We start from the raw sequence: 21,300 nt of genomic DNA, 5'->3' as shown, positions 1-21,300 counted from the left end.
AACCAGGATGCCAACCACACAACCCCCAAATGTTATTTGTGGCATGAACAGTTACTGGATTTTAGCAGGAAGGGAAAAGATACGCACCAATTGGGAACGAAGCAGTACGCACATTCTTGGGCACAAACAGCGTAGAAACGGGTTGTGTATAACTGTGCCGATCGCACCATAAATAGATAATAAAAAGAACATGTCTTGTTTCTTCGCTCCTCATGATCCCAACTGGTTTCCTGTGCAACTCCTTTGGGGCAAAAAGGACTCGTGTGGATTTGGCACATGAGGGCAAGTGTATAAAATTGTGCTGAAATTCTATTTATTTTTTACTCTACACACACAAACGAGTGTCATCCCTCCACCTCCCCCATGTCGGTCCTCATTTGTGTTTACCCTGCCACAGCGCGTAGGTCACTTTCCCCATTGTTATTTTGCAGCGGTCTCAATAACCAGTTGGGAAGTGCATCTTATCCCAAAGATAATTAAATACACTGCCTTCCAACCACAACAAATACAGATTCCAGGGAGAACTTACATTCTCTTTTTGTCAACTGAGGAAAGATGTGTTTGGTTTTTTTGGGGGGGGAGGGGGCACGGCTGTTGCAAGCAGTAACGGGAGAGGCGCATGCTCACAGCATTCTTTCCACATGGGAACAGGCTTCTGGTCCATTTATTTAATGCATATATGTGCAATGGGACTCCAATGGTAGCGGTTTTTTGAAGGTGCAAGCAGTCTTAGGATGGGATGAATTGAACTGCAGAACTGGCAAGGTGGTTGTTAAACGTTCAGAAAAAGTCAGAAGCCCAAGGCAGTATAAGTTCCTCAACTACGTTTATTCAACATTGTCAGTGACAATGGCTCACTCATAGGAAAACCAAACCCGAACTCACAGGACTACTCAATAAAAGCCCCAACATGAACTGTTGACAGTTGAAAGTGCATGCGCTTACTTGCCATTAGAACGTTCGTCTACAAACGCTTATACGATTGGTTAGAACGCGCCTTGTAACATAAAAAGTGTTAAACCCAATACATAACAGTGGTGTTCAACTTCTTACATTCTTGCTGTTCCCTTGGAACTGGGGTTTCTGAAAATTTGATAGCCTCGGGGCCCACGTGAGACGGCTGAAAATTAGTGAGGCCCGCCTGCCACAAAATGGTGGTGCAGGGGCAGAGCTAGTCACAAAATGGCTGCCAATGTAAGACTTCAGCATAATCAGCTGGCAAGCCACAGGCATCCTTTTCTACTGAGCATGCAAGAAGTCCTGTAGCCTTATGAGGCTTTGCCCTCGGGTGGGAAAAATATTGCACCCGGGAAAGGAAGATGGGAGTCAACAGACACTCAAGGAATAGTTTCAGAGAAAAAGCTTTATTTCTACCATCCATGAACTGGTAGAAGGAGCAAGTGTGATAGTTCACAAACAAGCACGGGTTCACAGTCATTTGCACAGAGTATATATTCCCCTTCCAGTTCCCTCCCCTTTCTCCTCCTCCTCCAGAGTCCTGCCTCGAGTTCCTCTGAGCATGAACAGAAAGCTCCTGTGTTTCGACTCTTTTGGGACTCTTGGAGCCCTTCCCAGGAAAGGGGAATGAGCGGTTCAGCATGTCCAAAGATGTTGCAACTGAGTGAGATAAAAGTCAGTTCTCAGGCTTGAGTATTCTTGGCAATGACAGAGCCTATTCATTAGCCTTTTGAAGCCTTCTTGTACTGATAAAGGAATAACATTTTTCCTATGCATCTTGTGAGGAAAGCAGAGAAAAGCTGTTTTGGATTTTTAGAAGACAAAAGGAATTTTGGACAGTTTTGAGGCCTGGTTGGGGGGGGGGTGTGTGACTTCGGGCTTAGGTGGGGTCACCTGTCCTCACCTCCTTCAGTCCCATCTCCAATTCCTGGCATTTCCAGCTAGGGCTTGGGGGTGGGGGGACCCTGCCTAAAATGCTGGAGTGCTGTTGCCAGTCAGTGTAGATATCATCAAGCTGACCTGAGTATAACTTCCTATGTTCCACAACTCAGATTTGCTCAAGCTAAGTAGACAATTTGCCCTGGAAGTGACATGGTTCAGCCTCTACTTTTTGGGCAGAGGTCGCTGATCCAATTGGAAAAGGCCTTGGGGGGAGAGGCTTGAGTTACGCATATGCCCTCCATGAATTTCATGCCCCCTCACTGTTCATCTCCAGGCAGGAAATTGTGGAAAGCAGTGGTGTAGCATGGGGGAGGGGGAGACGACACACAAGGGCATTTGCCCCCGGTGCAAAAGTGTTAGGGGGCTCAAAACGTGAACACCTGGTGCTGCCTCAGTACAGTTTCACGCTTCTGTTGATGGGCTCCATTGAAAACTGCTTCTCCATGCGAACCAGGAAGAGACCTCTCCAGACAACAGAACCACTCTTCTTATCTCTGCGGCAGCAATCTCCTGGGTGACACAGATGCCATTAGATAGTTTAATGTGCGTGTTCCTCCGCAGCCCGCTTCAAGCGGCCCCGGGCACTGGCAACCCACGGTATGCCACTGGAGGAAAGAGAGAGGTGGAGATCGCTAGATTTAGAAAAACTAGACAGCTTCTCAATTCGAATGTGCTACAAGTATGCGGTGCTTACGTTCAACATCACAGGAGCATCCCCACCCCCACTCCAAGCCATGTTGAGATCCTACACCTCTGTTGTAAGTACTCGAGTACCAGAACCCCACACAGGATGTGTTATTGGGAGCAACATAGTTTTAACAGTGTTCAGTTAGGAACCGTATCCCCTGAACAGCCTATTATGCAGCCAGAGACTGCAAACCTCCTTGGCTGTTAGAGACTGTGCATATCAATGCTTGTTCTGGACTTTTCTGGGGGGAAAGGGGGGGATTATAGATTGTCTGGTTTAAGTGATGAACAGAGATTATGCGTTTGGCCACAAAAGCAGAATCCTTAGGATGATTGATACTGCCAGAAGCAGAAGTGAATGGTGGGACGGGAAGGGAAGTTTCCTTCCCTGTCTATAAGGAACCAGTGGCAAAGCTGCATGCTCCGGGGGCGGAGAGCAGGTAGGGGCGTGGCATGCGTGTGTCTCAGGGGGTGTGGCATGCCGCCCGCAGGAGTGTGGCGCATGTCCCGCAGGGGCGTGGCACCCGGTGCGGTGGTGGGGTGCGTGGCGCGTGTCCAGAGCCCCTCCCCGATGGTGCCGGGGGCAATGCGCTCCCCCCCGCCCTCCCTTTCCTTCACTAGTATAAGGAACAACATTGAATGTTGGAGACTTTTGGAAGGAAATAACAGAAGGAAGAAAGCTTAGGAGGAAATGGTACTAAGGCTGCAAGATCACTGCATTCTCAAATGCTGCAATCAGACATCAAGGGAGTCTCTCTTCAAGTTGACCCAGCAGTTGCTATGACATAGTTGGTCCCTACTATAATAGGAAGCACTTACCTGAGGCGCAGACTCCAGATGGGCCATCATCTTCCTATTAGCGTGCTATTTAAAAAAAGAAAAGAGAGAGAAAAAAAGCTCCCATTACAGGTGTATAATTCCCCTTTCCTGCTTCCCTTCTGGTGCAAAAATACCTGTGAAGAGTGTTAAACAGTTTCTGATTCTTATATTGCAAGAATGTGGATTAGCAAGAAGGCAAAATCTGATAAACATTTTTTTCCCCTTGGATAAACACAGTTAAGGGAACATCTTAGCTGTATTGCAGGTTGGAATTTTGGAATATGGTGATTCATAGTGTAATCCTGTGCCTGTTGCTTGGAGGTAAATCCAGGCAACTGCCATAGGAGTGCAGTCTTAGGCTGCAATCCTAACCCTGCTTACCTGGGAGTAAGCCCCGCTTCTCAGTAGTCCTGGTTAGGGCTGTGCTGTGAATCATCTATAGCTGTACTAAGGAAACCAGAAAAAAGGACTGAAAGTCATGAAAGTGGTGACGGGAAATATTAAGCTGAAGAGCATATTTTACCTGAATCATTTATTGGAAGAGTCAAAATATCGATCTGATTAGTAAAATTGTGAAAAGCCCCATTTGGATTTTTTTGTTTCTTCTTTGAACTAATATAACCAACCAGCAACCTAATATTTTATAGTAATAGCAGTTATGTTACAACAGCGACCTCTGCTGGCTACCTACACATGTTTTTATCTGCAATCTTCTGCTACTGCAGGATGAAATTAATGCTGGCTGTTGACATTTTGATTTTGTAGGGCTGCAATTTGTAACTTTGCTGTACAACACTTAATTAAGAAAGTGTGCCATTCCACACGTGCAGAGTGCCAGCGTCTCCTTACTAAAAGACATCAATTATCATGTGCACATTGATGGGCAGGAAAGAGCTTTCATGTAAGAGGGTCCAAAAATGCTTTTCAGACAAGACTGACTCTATTTCTTTTTAGAAATTAAGTCATGCCTCATGACATACATTTCTGAATTCATATACTGTTTATACATAAACAATTGCCAAAAACACACACCCTTAAACACAATCAAGCTCTTAAAATGTGAGGAACACTTGCTTTTAGTTGCATGCGGTTTTCCTCCCCCGAAACACCAATCTAACTTTTCATTATCCAAAAACACCTTCCCCTTCTCAATTAAAAGCACAAAGTATTCCAACCAATAGACAAAAAATGAGGATATATCAGAGCCTAGTAGAACACGCTTGCAATTCAGGGCTCAGTCCTGAAAACGTGATCGTCACTGTTCATGTGTACAGTACATCGTGCCAGTGAATTATCAAAATCGGCCTATGTTATGCCTGGATTTAAGGATTGTATCTTCCAGGCCAGGCTTGGGGAAGGATGGGGAGTCAAATCAGTGTGATATCCAGAGAGGCCTAGATCAAAAACTTTTAGCCTGCAAGATGTACATCTTGTGATGTTCAAACTCCAGAAAGGATGGTTGCATATAGATTTTTCACTCAAAAAATTCAGATACATATTCTCTCTCTCTCTCTCTACTTGGAGATGCCAAGGATTGACTCTGCGTGCAGGACAATGCTCTTTTACTGAGCTACAGCCCTTCCCTCGGAGCACAGCCATGTTTTATCCTTTCCACCCAGCCTTCCCCTGCTGTTTTAACCTCTCAGCGTGGCTTGTGGCATTTGTCTATGCTACAGTACCTGGGTGTATGGGGAGAGCAAAGAGTAAGGTTACTGTAACTTCCGTCATAAAGCTTCAGTATGCTGATGACAACGTAGTGTGTGCACGCTCAGAGGATGACCTCCAAACCATCCTAAATATCTTCATAGAAGCTCATGAAAAGCTTGGCCTATCGCTCAACATCCAAAAAACCAAATTGATGCACCAACAAGTACAAAATAACCCCTCTGCAGCGCCACAAATCCAATTTAATGGTGTAACATTGGAGAATGTTGATCACTTCTCCTACCTGGGCAGTTATCTTTCCACAAGGGTTGACATTGATGCCGAAATCCAGCACCGCTGGAGCTCTGCGAGTGTGGCTTTCTCCCAAATGAAGTACAGAATGTTTGAGGACCGGGACATTCGCAGGGAAAACAAATTGCTTTTTTTACAAAGCTATTGTACTGCCAACCTTACTGTATGCTTGTGAAACATGGACTACTTATAAACGCCATCTCCAACTCCTCGAAAGATTCCATCAACGGTGTCTCCAATAATTTTTACACCTTCTTTCATATGATGGAAGACGCTCACTTGGGAAGACAGGCGAACTAATACCAGTGTACCGGAAGAAGCAAAGATCACCACTGTTGAAGCAATGATTCTTCAACATCAACTTTGTTGGACTGGTCATGTTGTGCCGATGCCTGATTATCGTCTTCCAAAGCAACTACTCTATTCCGAAGGTGTCATGGGCTTTGAAGACACTCGAGGAAGGCACGCTTGGCAAATCCACACCGTGATCAACTCCCGCCTGGAAACCAATGTCCCCACTGTGGAAGGATGTGTGGATCTAGAATTGGCCCCCACAGTAACTTACGGACTCATTGTTAAAACCGTGTTTATGGAAGACAATCTTACTCGGCAACGAGTGATCACCAAAGAAGAAGTATGGGGAGAAGCGAGGAAATAAAGGCACGGACCCCACCCTGCAGCCACAAGCTCTCTGTCACCAGGTCAGCGCAAGGTTCGTGCCCTTGCGCTTCCAGTCTGTGGTCAATGAAATAAGAACCGGGGCAGCACCAGCTGTGTGGGAGCCAAGTGATAAGCAGAAAAGGGTGCAGCAGACAGGAAAAGATTGCCTCATTCTAGTCCAGACATGCCTGCCTCTCTCGTCAGGACCAGCTGCAAGTCACGAAGACAGGAAGGGCCCTGCTGAGTCAGATCGAAGGTACCCACATTCTGCCAGCAACAGCAGCCAGCTATAAATGACTCCAGAAAGCTTTCAAAGACAGGCCAGTGAGATGCCTCAAATTCCAATGGGGCCTCGAATCTAGACTCTTGTTAATTTTTTGGCATTTGATAAGCCTCACAACTTCTTTTTAGGCTTATTCAGATGTAGGGCAGTGCGAATGACTCCCACCCCCCACCCCCGGTGCTGAGCTGAGGGGGAACAAAATAACAGCAGCAACAACAACATTAATAATACAACACCTATATGTCTACAGGTGCCTTCTGATAAAAAAGCAACTGTACCAAAATGAATTATTGCGAAAATAAGAAGTATTTGGGGTGCGGCACCAAAGGTTGTCCTCGCTCAGGGCGCCATATTACCCAAGTCCCCACCTGGGTTATCAGAGCAAAATGTGACATACTCTCAGCTTAGAGCACAAGTTAAAGCAAATGAGGAACTGATTTGGTAAAAGCAGTGCTTTTTTTCTAAAAAAAATATTTAGGGGTACTCTCATTTTGACTCAAGAAAATCACCATTTTACAGTTCAAATCGGGGAAAATAAATACAGTAAATGGACAAAAGTACAAAGATTCACAAAATGTTTAGGGGTATGCAGACGCCAGGAAAAAAGCACTGGGTAAAAGACATGGTTTTTGTTAACCAGTATAGATTTTGTCATATCAGACTTAAAAACTTTAATAATAACTAGAGGCTGCCACCCCTGCTTGTGTTGCTCACTAATCCACCACTTGCCAACCCCCACCCCTCCCCCCACCCCAACCCCTATCCACTCACAGCCCCTTCAAGCTCCCCATATTCTCACACTCTTCTGTGTCCCACCCCCCTGGTTTATCCAAACCCCTGCTCTTGTTTAAAACCACCATTTTGAAACTTGCCTTCTCTTTTGCTTCTCTTGCCCATGCTGACTTCATGAAAACCCAAGATTGCGCTGAGACAAATCTTCCAATGGAGGACTGGATGGTGACAGCCTTAACTTTTTATGTATATAGGAGGAAATATAGCTATTAGACCATGGTGAAGATATGCTCTCAGATCAGCTGATTTTATCATAAACAAACCACTCGCTCTCTTTTCGGCACCTTATTTTGTTTCAGTGTTCTGTCATTTTTAAATTTAAATCATGGCTGGGCATGCAAAAGCTGGAAGTGGCCCCGGCTCTTCTGGACCCTTCAGAAGGGCAAACAGGGAATTAATGTGCCAGCTTTCTCCCCTGTTCTCTGCCCTCAACAGCAGGTATTCAGTGATATGCTGCCTCTGGGCTTGTGAGTTCCCACGGCTCATAGTTATGGATTGAGTTATTCTATAGGAATGTCTTTAATTGCATCCATATGCAATACCCACTTGACATTCCCAGCCTCACCTAAAGTTGCTGGGGATTGAAACTGGGACCTTCCGCATGCAAACCTACCTCGCTGGGTTGTTGTGAGGATAAAAAGAAGGGGAGAATGGTGAGTGGCATCCTGAGCTCTTTGAGGGTGGGACAGAAATGCATTAAGGCAGAGTCCACCACCTTCAAAGGGAGTCTGTTCCACTGCTGAACAGCTCTTACAGTCAGAAAGTTATTCCTGAAGCTCGACTTCCGGGTTGGCGCCATCGCCGAATGGCGGACTCCCTCCGAGCTCCGGAGGGAGTCTGCTCGGCAGGGGCTGGGTCCTACCGCACCGGCGATGCGGGGACCCTTAAAAACCACGGCCACGAGGGTCGTGGACATGGAGACTCGGCTGGCACCGCTAGCGCCCTCCCGACTCGTGAAGGAGCCTTTTTAAAGGCTAAGGATCGGGTGCCGGGGAGAAGCGTGGTGCTTTGAGTCCTCTGCTATCCCTGCCGAGCGCAGCCGCATGCCATCCGGCGGAGAGCGCTGACTTCTTCTATTGAAAATTCGGACTTTTAGACAACAACCCGTGAGTAATTTGGAAACTGGGTTTAAAAGGAGGAAAAAAAGAATTTCTTTTTGAATTGGATACGAGCGGGGGGGGATCCAAAAAGGAAGTCAGTCCCCCCCCCTATTGTAAATCTTTCAAGACAAGGACGGGGCAACCAAGGTCCAAAAAGATTTGTATTGCTGATAAAAACTAAGAATTTCACGATGGGGAATTATAAGAACTGTGCTGGAGGATGAACTGAGGGAGAAGAAACGTAACCCCCCCCCCCCTGGGAACCGGGGTGATTGAAGAGAGAGCCTGGTGAAAAGAGTCGGAGATTTTGACAGCTGTCAAAGTAGCTGTCAAAATCGGAAAGCAGAGAGGATTTTATTATGAGAACTTTGCTGGCTAAATTTGTTACAATTTGCTACAATTTGTTAAAACTTGGATACAAAATGGCGAAAATATGGATAACAATCGGACTTTTGGACTAGAGAAGACAAAGTTATAACAATCCCCCTAGAGGAGTTTCGGGATATTACAAAGATGGTCGTAAGTGAAAAAAACACCATTGGAATTTTACAGGACTGGTTATCTTCTGGGAAAGCTGCGAAACGGAAACAATATTTTGTCTACAGGGTGTTCAGCTAAAGGAGACAATAGAATTTTCTATTGAAGAAAGGAAGGGACTGAACGCAAGTTTTTGTTCCTGAATAATAATAATCCCTGCAGACTTGCTAAGCTTCTGAATTAGAACGTTTCAGCAGCGGAACAAGAGGAAACTGGACTACGATTTGGAAAGAACAATGGGGGGAGTTTTATTATAGATCTGAAGTTAAGTGTTCTAAAAATGTTTATGAAAGGGAAAAAAAAAAAAGAGAAAAGAAAAAACCAGCAAGGAGTTGGGGGAAATAGGTGATTTATGGATTGTAAGAATCCCAGGCGGATAACATGGTTTGGTGGTCAGGGGGAAATTAAACCGGGGACAGGGGGGGAGAACTATAATCCAAAGGCTTGTTAACTTCTTTTTTTTTGAACTAGCTTTGTCTTATCTATTATACTCTTTATTTCTTATTTCTGATACTTTTATTATGTGGGGAGTTTTTATTATTAAAAAAAGGGAAATTGTGGAATGAAAATGGGGTGGGCCTTGGGAAAGAAATTTTTTGTGTTTTATTAAGGGTATTGATGTGGAGTGCAGAAATTTTAAATTCGAATAATGGTTTAACAAATTAAGTTTTTAATTAGAACTGAGAGCTTGTGGAGCCAACAATATGAAAAAGGAATATGGTAGGGGTGGGGGAAGGGGGGAGTCCCAGAAAGCGGATATATGAAAATAAGGATATATGAAAATATGTAAATTCTTGCTTTCTGTATTTTCTTTTTTTTTTGAAAATTTTAATAAATATTATTTAAAAAAAAAAAAAAGAAAGTTATTCCTGAAGCTTAGTCAGAATCTCCTTTCTCGTAACTTGGATCCATTGGTTTGGGTGCTACTCTTCAGAGCAGAAAACAAGGTTGCGCCATCTTCCATGTGACAGGCCTTTAGATATTTGAAGATAGCTGTCATACCTCCACTCAGCCACTCTTTTCCAGGCAAGACTTACCCAGCTCCTTCAACCATTCCTCATGAGGCTTTGTTTCCAGATCCTTGATCATCTTGGTCGCTCCCCTCTGCACACATCCCAACTAGTCAATTTGTTGTTGTTGTTTAGTCGTGTCCGACTCTTCGTGACCCCATGGACCAGAGCACGCCAGGCACTCCTGTCTTCCACTGCCTCCTGCAGTTTGATCAAACTCATGCTGGTAGCTTCGAGAACACTGTCCAACCATCTCGTCCTCTGTCGTCCCCTTCTGCTTGTGCCCTCCATCTTTCCCAACATCAGGGTCTTTTCCAGGGAGTCTTCTCTTCTCATGAGGTGGCCAAAGTATTGGAGCCTCAGCTTCAGGATCTGTCCTTCCAGTGAGCACTCAGGGCTGATTTCCTTAAGAATGGAGAGGTTTGTTCTTCTTGCAGTCCATGGGACTCTCCAGCACCATAATTCAAAAGCATCAGTTCTTCGGCGATCAGCCCAATATCCTTATTAAATTGTGCCACCAGGAACTGAGCACAGAGAGGACTTAGAAATCTCTGACTCTGCCAGGTGGTGATACTCTTAGCTCAACCTTTGTCAACCTTGGCTCCCCAGATGTTATGGGACTACAACTCTCATCAACCCTAGCAAGCAGGGGGACCAGTGGTCAGGAATGAAGGGACTTGTAGTTGAAGGGACAAAACCTGGCCCCCCAAGGTTGAGCTAATAATGCCTGGCCATGCATTTTTATACACCCCCACCATAGAAACTAACTCTTAGGGGTCGAGTGGTCTTTGCCCTCCCATAAAATATTTAACGGGGTTGCCCCCTCCCCAGTTGACGAACACTGCCAATCAAATAGTGTGAATACACAGCATCATGTGATCGATTATGCTGGGCGGGGCTTACCTGCCCCCTCAATATTTTATTCAAATTGCCACCCCTGACCCCCCCCCCCCCGCAAAAAGAGGGACGCGCGACGCCTTGCTCTCAGGGGACTTCTCCGCGCAAGGCTGCGACCAGGCTCCCCAAAACGCAGCGCGGCTCGACGGATGTTATGCCGCGCGCAGGAAGGGAGAGGAAGCTCGCTGTCCCCGGCCTCGCACTTCGGGAGGGAAAGAGAGAGAGAAAGAAAGGAAAGAAACGTCGGTGGGGGAGGGCGCGCCGGGTTGTAAAACAGGCGTGGCCAGGCGAGATTTCCTGGTCCTGCCCAAGAACAGGCAGCGCACAACGAGGGCAGTCCCGACGCCCACCTCGCTCCTCTCCAAGCTTGCTTTCCTTGGGCGGCGTTCAGGCGGACTCATGGAACGCTTAAAGCACGAAAGGAGCTGAATTTGTCTCTTCCTCGAAGGCACTTCGGGGTTCTCCCCCCACAACTTGGTGGAAACTTGCCAGGCTCCCTGCTACTTGGTAAGTTTGGTTTCCTGTGCGCTCCTGAGCTTCGCGCTCGCCTCTGCTGCCCGACCCGGTTGTTGTTGCTAGAACTTTAACTGCTGGTTTTCTCTCTCGACCCTGTTGTCTTTCGCTTTGTTGTTCTCCGCTCCAAGGCTCCTCTTGCGCGAGCCTTGCCCACTGGGATCGAGTTGCTCGCAGAACGTGGACAAATATATATATTTACATATATCCCCCCCCCCTTGGTGAGCTGCAGGGCCTTTCAGGAAACGGGGAGGGCTTTCAGAAGGCCCATAGGCAAATTCAGCTTGGGCAGAGAGTTTTCCGCTTTCGAGTTCCGAAAGCAACCAAAACCAGAATTTTGTGTATTGTTGTATCGGTTTTGGGAGCTGGGTCGTTTCTCTTCCCCACCTTTATTTAACTCGATTTCGGGTGAAAGCATCTAAAAACAATCGGCCCCTTAGTTTCACATGGCTGCTTGGCTGCTCCTGTTTTTAAAAACAAGACTGAAACTCAAGGGTTGATGAACTTAAAGTGCTTTTCCTGTTGAACGTACACATCTTTTCCCTGACATATTAATAAACTATCCTATTTATCAGAGGTTTGTTTCTTTCATTCTCCATTGGGGAAGGCAGATGAGTGTGTGTGTTTTTTAAAGTTTCCCTCCTTTGAAATATTTAAATCGGCAGACTTGGGGAAGAGGAGCTTTAACTTGTATTGAGAGGTATTCCCCCCTCCTCCCATGAAAACTGAATTCAGTTCTGCTGAACATTTTCCTGAGAGCAATTTCCTGGCTTCCCATTGAGTGTTTGCGTAGCTCATTTGACAGGAAAATTATGACTTATTTGCCACACCCTGTCTCATCCCTTTGGCTTTCTGAACTACTTAGTTGCTTGTTTTCAGGTGAAAAGTTTAGATAAGTGACGCTATATTTTTTCCTGATAAAATAGTAGTAAACTAACAGTATACTAGTGGTGAGACATTTTGCATCCGATAAATGGGGGTTCATAGAATCATATAATTGTAGACTTAGAAAGGGACATTTAGTCTAACCCCCTGAAAAGCAGGAATCTCAAAATGTGGTCCTCCACTCAATTTGAAACCGTACTGCTTAGCTTTGCAAATGTGCTAACATTTTTGTTGTCGTTCATAGGATGATGGCAAGTTAGTAGGCTCAAAACTAAACCATCCAGCTGAATAACTCCTACTGCTGAATTTATTATCTGTCTTCAGCTAACTGCATGCCGGCCCTACTGTTAGGCAGGGTGGAGTACATTGGCAGGATGGAAAGAAAAGGTGTGCGTTTCATGTGGCCTGCCCTCCTGTGCAGCAGAGGATGCTGCCCTGTTGTCCGTGGTGAAGAAAGAATTGGCTACTAGGCTGGTTAGCTTCTTGGGCCCTGTCTGAACTTTACATTTAAAGCAGGATCATATCACTTTAACAGACATGGGTTCACCCAAAGAATTGGGGGGGGGGGGAGTGTAGTTTGTTAAAGGTGCTGAGAGTTGCCCCATTCCCTTTAAAGAGCTACAATTTGCAGAGTTCCCTGGGAAGAGGGATTTAGTGTTAAACCACTCTTCGAGTTGGAACTCTTTTGAGGGGATTAGGGACTTACAAAGGGAAACTTGCAGACTTACAGAGAATAACTTCTTGCATGTAGAAAGCTATCTTCTTCCACATTGTGCTCACTCAGTTCGGTTGTTCCTGTGGATACGCTGGGTCCTTGGAAAAGGTACCCTTGCTGGGCAGGGTATCCTTGGGAGGCCGGAAAATGGGACTGTGGGTAACCTGAATTTCTTGGGTGCTCTGTGCAAAGTGAGAAAGGTGGCACTGGCCAGAAAAGTTTTGCCTGGACACAAAATGATAAAACCTTGCAACTCTTGGGAGTGGCCCTGCCTGTGGATTTGCTAGGCAAGGCAAAGTCTCATCTGGTACTGATATGCTGATGCTTCAGACACAACCACTCCCTGCCTTGTACTTCCCATTGAGTCACCAAGCATTCCAGTTACTTCACAGTTAGCAGCTCTGATTTTAAATTCCTCTTGTTAGTTGGCAGACTAAATTTATTTCTGAATAAAAACAGAGCCTGTTTCCTTGAACAGGGGTGAAACATTGTAGGTGTGGAGTGGTACTATCAGAGCCATAGAATCACAGAGTTGGACGAGAGCCTGAGGATCATCTCGTCCAACCTGAATATGCAGCTGTCCCATACAGGGATCACACCTGCAATCTGTGGTGGCTGTTGTAGTTCTAGACCTGGAAGCTAGCCAAGGGCCAAATCCTGTGTTGGTGTAATGACAGGAGCACCACTGAAGATGGGTTCCCTGCCGCAATCCTCATTTTCCTCGCTTACACTGTGAATCTTTACATCCATGCGCCAAGCTCTTAGCAGTTGATGTGGAGAGGACACTGAGACCTGAAGTCAAGCGAATGACTGCACATTTGTGGGGTCCCAGTGCCATAGGATGGTCACACAGTGAACACTGCTTTTTGTTCAGTAACGAATTCCTCACAGATAGTGCCATAGGAGAGAGCCAGAGAGTGGTTTCCATAATGTGTCACTGTTCCGCAAACGGTGGCTTTCAGTTGGGTGACAAAAGTTCAAGGCTATGCCTCTTAGCTCTGTTTCCACAGCACGATGGGATTGTGTGGAAAGTACTTGTAAATTTTGCTATCATGCACAATTTTTAGCCTGCTGGCTATTATGTTTATGGTCTATGTGGTCTGGAACCTGCATACCTTTGGGATTTTCTTATCTCTCGTACGTCTTTCTGCTTCTAAGACAATCAGAGGAGGCCTTGTTGAGAGTGTGTCACATGGAGAACACCCAAGGGGGGGGGCTATTGTGATGAAACGAAATCTAGGAATTCTTAGATTAACCATTGTTTGTTGTTACATCCCAACCAGGAAACTGTGGTTACTAGGATCACAACAAGTCAGGATCTTAAACAAACTCCAAATAGTTAGAGGGTTAGTCAGCCAAGATATGTGCACCTGAACCAAGCTAATGAGTATTGGCTTCCTCTTATTGAGAGTGTGCTTCTTGATGACTTTGGGATCAAAATGTGTGGGTCATTCAAATGTGTGAGACAGAGTGAGCACTTGATACACGGTCTCATTGAAGGGTCAAGAATGTTTCTGCCCCCAGCTTTTGTTTTGTGTTTCTCAGCGCTGCAGAAATGACTGCAGGCAAGTACTTGGTGTCTTGAGCAGGGCTGTAGCTAAGGCGTGGTGAGGTGGGCCCCCACCAGGGGTGCAGGCGATGGGGGTCCCTCCACAAAATCGGCTTAAAAATATGTCCATAAATATAAATGTTGATTATTGCCTCATAAGAAACGGTTTTAAATAGAGGGTGAATCGAATGGATGGGGGTTGGGGTTGGAGGAGAGGTGGAAAGAAGAGCTAATTTGTCCGTGGCTAGGGGGTGCAATCTGGATGGTTCTGCCAGGGGTGCGAGATCACCTAGCTATGGTTCTGGCGTTGATAAAAAGAAGCTACTGGCATTACTGAAGGATATTTTTCTGATAGGCAGTGTATAGCGGGGAAGAGTATGATCTAAAGGCCTGGTACAGAAGCTGCTACCTTGAAAGCATATGATATTAAAATCATAATGATAATTCTTCAGAACTTTTACATATGATCCCACTTAAGATCTCTTAGTGAACTGTTTGCTCATGATTCCTCTCCAAATCCTCACCTTCTCCACCAGTGACTTTTAAATGTGGCTTAGCATTGGATCTGCAATGACACTAACTATGGTTCATGCTAAGCTGAGTTTGCAAACCCAGACGTAACACCAAGCGTTTAAATGGGTTAAGAGGCTAATGCTAACCAATATTCCCCCTGGTTAGTGCAGATGCAGAGTAACACTAAACAGTGGCTTATAGTGGACAAAAAGAGGGAGATCTGTGCCTTGAAAAAGAGGCAAAAAGCGGTGTCTGCTCCCTATTTCATAACCAGTGTTAAGAGGTTGGTAACACCAATTCTTTTCCTGGCCATAGAGATGGTGACCAGTTCTAGTAAGATGCAAAAAAGTTGTCTAAATGGAAACCACCTTTACAAATTGTTTTGTTTCTTCAGGGGAATGAGCAGTAGGCAGTGCAAACTATTGATCAGTTTGCATATGTTTACATTTGCCCACTACCTAGCCTTTGAGGTTCAGTTTCAAACAAATATGGCGGGTTGGGTGGGAGAAGCCTTTTTAAAACCACACCACCACCACCAAAGTTGTTGAATGTCTGCAAGAAGTGTTAACATCTTGATCTCCTGGTGGAGCTTTGCCATTGCTTCCAGAGGAAACAAAAAGGCTAACGGCTTCCTTAAAAGACTGGCACATTTATTACAGCACGAGTTACTTCTGGAAATTGGACTGAAGATGGTGACCCAGAACTGCTCTGTCTCTGTCACGGCAACGTTCTTGTGAAACAGCTTCCTGAAGGGAGTCTGCCAAACATTGTCTTTGGGGATGCTTATGAAAACAACCAGGGTGGGTTTTGTTTTGTTTTGTTATAGTTGTGCATGCAAAACACTTCTTGAAATTCTTTAGCCTTTTTATTGCGGCCAGAGAATTTGGGACGCTGTTACACTGAATTTCATCAGGGAGAAGCAGTTGAATCCAACAGTTCCTCAGCAGTATCAATAGTACAGCTCCTTTTTTCCTTTTTTGGGGGGTGGGTGGGGAGCTGCTGCAGCAGCAAGTTTGGGCAATGGGACCTCCATTTTGCATTCTTCAGCAGTAGCAATGCACGGCATCGTAGAGGAAAAATAGGGGCTGTCACCAAAAATGGTGGAGAATATTCAGCCAAAAAATCTGCAAAGTGGACTTTTTCTGGAGTGAGTGGGATCTCTCTTGTCTTCTGAGAAATTTTTGGCTTGGATCTAGTTCTTTGTAATGGACTGACTCCCCCCCCCCCCGCCCAACTGTTTCATGGATATTTTATTTGATTATACAATGGCTGTTTTTGAGAGCTCTTGTTTGAACAATCTCCCGTATATATATTTTTTCCTTTTTCTTCAGGGTTTTAAGGATCAATAATGAATTTGCAAGCTTAGTTTAAAGAAGGTGGCCAGATGGTCGCCTTATTTATTGGGAGATGCTAGCAAAGGAAGGGACAGAGGAAGCTGGATATACTTCTGCCGGCTATAATGAAAAGATACAAGAATGAGGAAATAGGAGAATAGCTTCCACAAAGAATGTCCTCCTCTTTCCCTCAGCAACCTCAAAAAACTGTGTTTATACTTCATTTCTTTCTGCTATTTATAAGCTTTCCTTTTCTGTCGAGCCTTCAGAGCGTCTGTCACATTTGTATCCTGTCCTTTGCACTGGACAATAGAAAAGGTACTAAAAAGACACAAACAACTAAAATCCTCAAGTAAAATCCCACACAAAGACACTGCTAAATAGAAATGTGGGTTTTCTGGAAGAGTTTGGATCGCTTAATGAATCTGGAAGAATTCTCAGTGCCCTAAATCACTAGAAATCTGATTTAGCGCATTCAAGTGACATCACATTTAATAAATAAAATGTTTTTTAATTAAAAATTTGTATAAATTTCTGAAATGATTTTCAAGAAGACAAAAGTAGCTGAAATGAATTCTATGATTGCAGGGGAGGAAAGTCAATAAAGTGCATACAGGCAGTGTTAGAAATTAGCCAGGCGCATTTTGCAACTAATGTGGGTCCAGTTGCGACCACATGGAGATCTCTGGATGCCAGGTTAGCGCCTGGGGAAAACAAAATGAGAAGGATAGGACATATTTTCCTGAAGCTTGCTTCTGTTTTATTCTGGATTGGCTTGCTTGATGTTTTGATATGTTGTAAACCACTTTGAGATTTGTACTTTAAAATATAAAGCAGTATGTAAATGAAAATAATGATGATGATGATGATGATGGTGATAATAAACTCAATTACGAAAAAAGGCCACACAAACGGCACCTAGACATCCCATTGTGGCGATCACAACCTAGGTTTAAGGTGCCATTTAGCAATTATATTATATACAGTGGTACCTCAGGTTATATATGCTTCAGATTACATACGCCTCAGGTTATGGACTCCACTAACCCAGAAATAGTGCTTCAGGTTAAGAACTTTGCTTCAGTTTGAGAACAGAAATCGTGCTCCAGCGGCAGCAGGAGGCCCCATTAGCTAAAGTGGTCTTCAGGTTAAGAACAGTTTCTGGTTAAGAATGGACCTCCGGAACGAATTAAGTACTTAACCTGAGATACCACTGTATATGAGTTTCTAACTCTGGCTGCAGTCCTAAAGCTGGCTTAAGGGCAGGTGGAAAGCCATAGAATGCAGGTATAGGGACCACCAGGCAGGAAAGTCCATCAGTCAGAGAGCACTTACGCCACCAGAGGCCACCTGAAAACTCAGTTGGCATAGGTAGGCTGCCACCAGTACATTTTGCCAGTAGCATGTGGGGTGGGGAGGCAGCCAAGGATCTACAGGACCTTAAAGGTAAAGGGACCCCTGACCATTAGGTCCAGTTGTGGCTGACTCTGGGGTTGCGGCGCTCATCTCGCTCTATAGGCCGAGGGAGCCGGCGTACAGCTTCCGGGTCATGTGGCCAGCATGACTAAGCTGCTTCTGGCGAACCAGAGCAGCACACGGAAACACCGTTTACCTTCCCGCCAGAGCGGTACCTATTTATCTATTTGCACTTCGATGTGCTTTCGAATTGCTAGGTTGGCAGGAGCTGGGACCGAGCAACGGGAGCTCACCCCGTCGCAGGGATTCGAACCGCTGACCTTCTGATCAGCAAGTCCTAGGCTCTGTGGTTTAACCCACAGCGCCACACAGGACCTTAACTCGCTCCATTTCCCCAGACATCCCCAAAAGGAGTCCTCAAGCTACACCACCCCCAGAGGTGATATAGTGGATCTCCTGTTTGCTGCAGTGGAAGGAGAAAGAAATGCGGAAGGCAGAAAGAGAGGAGCATCCAGCCTCCACTGTGGTTGCAGTGAGTGGGAAGGACATTGATAGCTCGGCCATGGCTTTCACCTCCCCACCCACCAAACAACAAAAAAGAATTGCTGTGGCTGTGGTGTTTAAATCCTTAAACACATTCAAACTTTACTTGAAAATATTTTTATTGGAATACTTGTAAATATTTCAAATGACATATAATAGTAATAGTAGTAGTAGTAGTAGTACAGTAATAATAATAATAGTAATAATAATAAAAAATTGTAGTAGTAGTAGCATTACCCCACCCTTTTCTTTAACATGACTTTTTATATAATTTACATATAAAGTAGAGAATTGCTAAAAACACAGTAACACACATTTCTCTTACATTGTTTAGATTTTAAGACAAAAGAAGAAGAAAAGCTCTTAAAGCTATCAGTGTATTCATTTTCACATGCATGAAGAACTGTACATGTAAATATCTATCTGCTTCCTGGGGATGGTTAAGTACAGCTTGGCTTTCAGCTTTGACTAGTCACCATTCCAGTTGCCCAGTTTATTTGTACTGTGTTCATCCACCATGTTACTAATTAATTTTATGAAACAACGCATTTCTAAAAGTGGAAAAATTAACACCAGCCGCCGCTGGTTGCAAGCAGCACTTTCCAGATTTCTGGCAGAAGAAATGTGCTTTTACTGGTTTCTGTAACTATAGTGCCATTGTCCACCTCTCTTTAGCTCACAAAAGGACCACTTGTGCTCATTTTTTGCATCAGGACAGACAAGAGGCCGAAGATGGTTGGTAGCAGACTTGGAGTCAGCTGCTGTTCAGGTTTCTGTGTCTGGAGCATGAGACTGGAATCTTCTCCCCTTCCTTGAGTAGAGCCCGTTGCCTGACTCTTCCTTGCTTTTCTGTAAAATCAGCCCTCCACCCTTCCTTTGCTCCCAGTTGATCGTGAGCAGAAATGTTGCGCCTGTCAAGTCAGAACTAGAATGAGAAAATTTCTTCTGTCGTCATCGGCTGCATCAAGTTTAACTAAAGTAAAGTCCTTTGGCTCTAACGAACTGCTTAAGGTTGCTTCGTGGTGGAACTGGTCCTGTCTTCCCATCTGCCATTTGAAAAACGCCTTAGCTGGGCAAACGTAAATAAGAAAGCGTCTTGGTTTATGTGCTTGGTGCTAGGGGATCCTGAACTTTAGCCTTCTCTGTGGTAGCATCAATGACTGATTGCCTTGCCGCAACAATGCTCCTAGCTATAATCCCAAGCATTCTCTGGGCATTCTACTCAGTACAATAGAGTTCAGACAGGTCACGGCTGAGACATAGGCGAATGAAAGGAACCTCTGGAGGGAAAATGCACAATGGGAAAAAAGGTTCCCAGCTAGCCTGACTTTCAACTGCTGCGCCTGCTGGTCACATGATGGACAACCTGATGTAATGGGTGGAGGGTTGGATTTGGAACAGGCAGACCTGGGTTCAAGCCGTTGTTTTGACCTTGAAGCTCTCTGGGAGGTCCAGGGGCAATTCACTATTCTTCAGCCTAATCTCTCTCACAGGTAATTGTGAGAAAAAAATAGCACAGTCTGCAACCTCCTTGGAGAAAGTATGTAAAAGTGATGGATAATTTAGAGTACAGTGGTACCTCGAGTTAAGTACTTAATTCGTTCCAGAGGTCCGTTCTTAACCTGAAACTGTTCTTAACCTGAAGCACCACTTTAGCTAATGGGACCTCCTGCTGCTGCCGCGCCACCGGAACATGATTTCTGTTCTCATCCTGAAGCAAAGTTCTTAACCTGAAGCACTATTTCTGGGTTAGCAGAGTCTGTAACCTGAAGCGTATGTAACCTGAAGCATACGGTATGTAACCTGAGGTAGCACTGTAGTAGTGTGTGCATCTGTTTTTGGTTTTCATTACTGGAAACTGCCCCCAGGGTATAGGTTTTTTAAATGAAGAATTTCAGAATTGGAAGGGACTCTGAGGGTCATCTAGCCAACCCTCTGCAATGCAGGAATCTTGACACATGGTCCCCCGTCCAATTTGAAACCATCCCAGACCCTGCTTAGCTTTGCAAACGTGACAGCAGCTTTTGAGTGCTGCACCACTAGAAGCCATTCAGGATCAGAAACACACAGACTGTTTGTTGTAGTGGAATCTCTTATGGGTTGCTGTTGCATGAGCATAGAATTGTAGAGTTGGAAGGGAACCTAAGGGTCATCTAGTCCAACCCCCTGTTGGGGAAGACTGGTTTAAGAGTCAGGACTGGGCTGACTATGCAGAAAGCTGAACTGCTTCAGGCAGCAGATTTGGGGCATCTTTCAGAACTGGAAGATTATTTTTTTACTCGTACAAAAACCAAACGAAAGTGAGCTTGCTGATGCCCCACCACAGTATCGCAGCTGTTCTGCTTCGTTCCTCTTTTTCTTCTTCCTTCTCTCTAACTCAAAACTAAATATGAGGTGTGGACTTCTCTGGACTGTCTCTCCTTCCACTTCAGTTGGAGGGGACCCAAGGTGTGCGCTCGTGGCTATTGGGCATGGAAGGGTGATGGTGCAGGATGTCTCACCTGCAAGACTGTGTGGCTGATGAGGAACAGCTGTCATAGCAACAACACAAGGAGGAGGTAGGGCTCAGGGGACCAATTCTGGTTTTGCAAGGTAGGGGTGGGGACACAGGAAAAAAGTGTGTGTTGTGGGGATATGTGGTGTGGTTATATGCAGAAAGTAAGTACCACTGAGTTCAGCAGGACTTACTAGCAGGTAAGCATGCATAGGACTGTGGCTTTATGAAGTAGAAGGAAGGAAGGGTTAGATGAAGATGCAAATATGTGTTTTGGTCTTTCCAGTGTGTGGGGTGTGTGTGTGTGTGTGTGTGTGTGTGTGCTTTTGAGCAGCAAAATGTCTTGCCACAGCCACAGCATTAAACCCTATGATATGTTACGGTGTGAAGTGGGTGCTAAAACTCATAATGAGATTTTTGCAGGTCTGCATAGTAACATCTAGGCCCTTAGCAAAGTAGGCAGTATCATTCTAGGCCACTGAAACGTGTCAGAATCAAACCTCCTTTTCCGCCACATCTGTTATCCCAGGCTTAGTTTCGCTTCCTCTCTCAACAGGTGTGGCATCTCCTGGTTAAGCCAGAGGCTGCTTTATTTATGCCTCAGATGAGTGGCTGCATCTTTGAAGTTTTGAAGGTTTTTTTTTTTTTGTTTTGTTTTGTTCTGAGCACATTCTTGCCGTGTCATTTCGGGGGTAACT

At 45.1% G+C, this 21,300-nt stretch overlaps 1 protein-coding gene and 1 long non-coding RNA gene across 2 annotated transcripts in view; one reads left to right on the top strand and one right to left on the bottom strand.

Moving 5' to 3' along the window:
- Positions 1-1,345: 1,345 nt before the first annotated feature.
- Positions 1,346-5,078, bottom strand: LOC308476973. Its single transcript, XR_013986299.1, has 2 exons — positions 3,406-5,078; positions 1,346-2,504 (listed from the first exon to the last, which is right to left on the bottom strand). It is a non-coding gene; the product is annotated as an uncharacterized lncRNA (long non-coding RNA).
- Positions 5,079-10,929: 5,851 nt separating this feature from the next.
- The window catches only part of TSPAN14 (tetraspanin 14), a 41,903-nt gene continuing 31,532 nt past the window's right edge, over positions 10,930-21,300 (top strand). The window contains exon 1 of the mRNA XM_081005086.1: positions 10,930-11,147. The gene's annotated coding sequence lies outside the window, so the exon portion shown is untranslated. The remainder of the gene's footprint in view (positions 11,148-21,300) is intronic.

Source organism: Podarcis pityusensis (assembly GCF_964106645.2).
Source record: "Podarcis pityusensis genome assembly, chromosome: 5".
In the NCBI taxonomy this organism is placed as follows: Eukaryota; Metazoa; Chordata; class Lepidosauria; order Squamata; family Lacertidae; genus Podarcis; species Podarcis pityusensis.
Note: the sequence above shows the minus strand (reverse complement) of the source record. Positions and strands in the feature narration are given on the sequence as shown.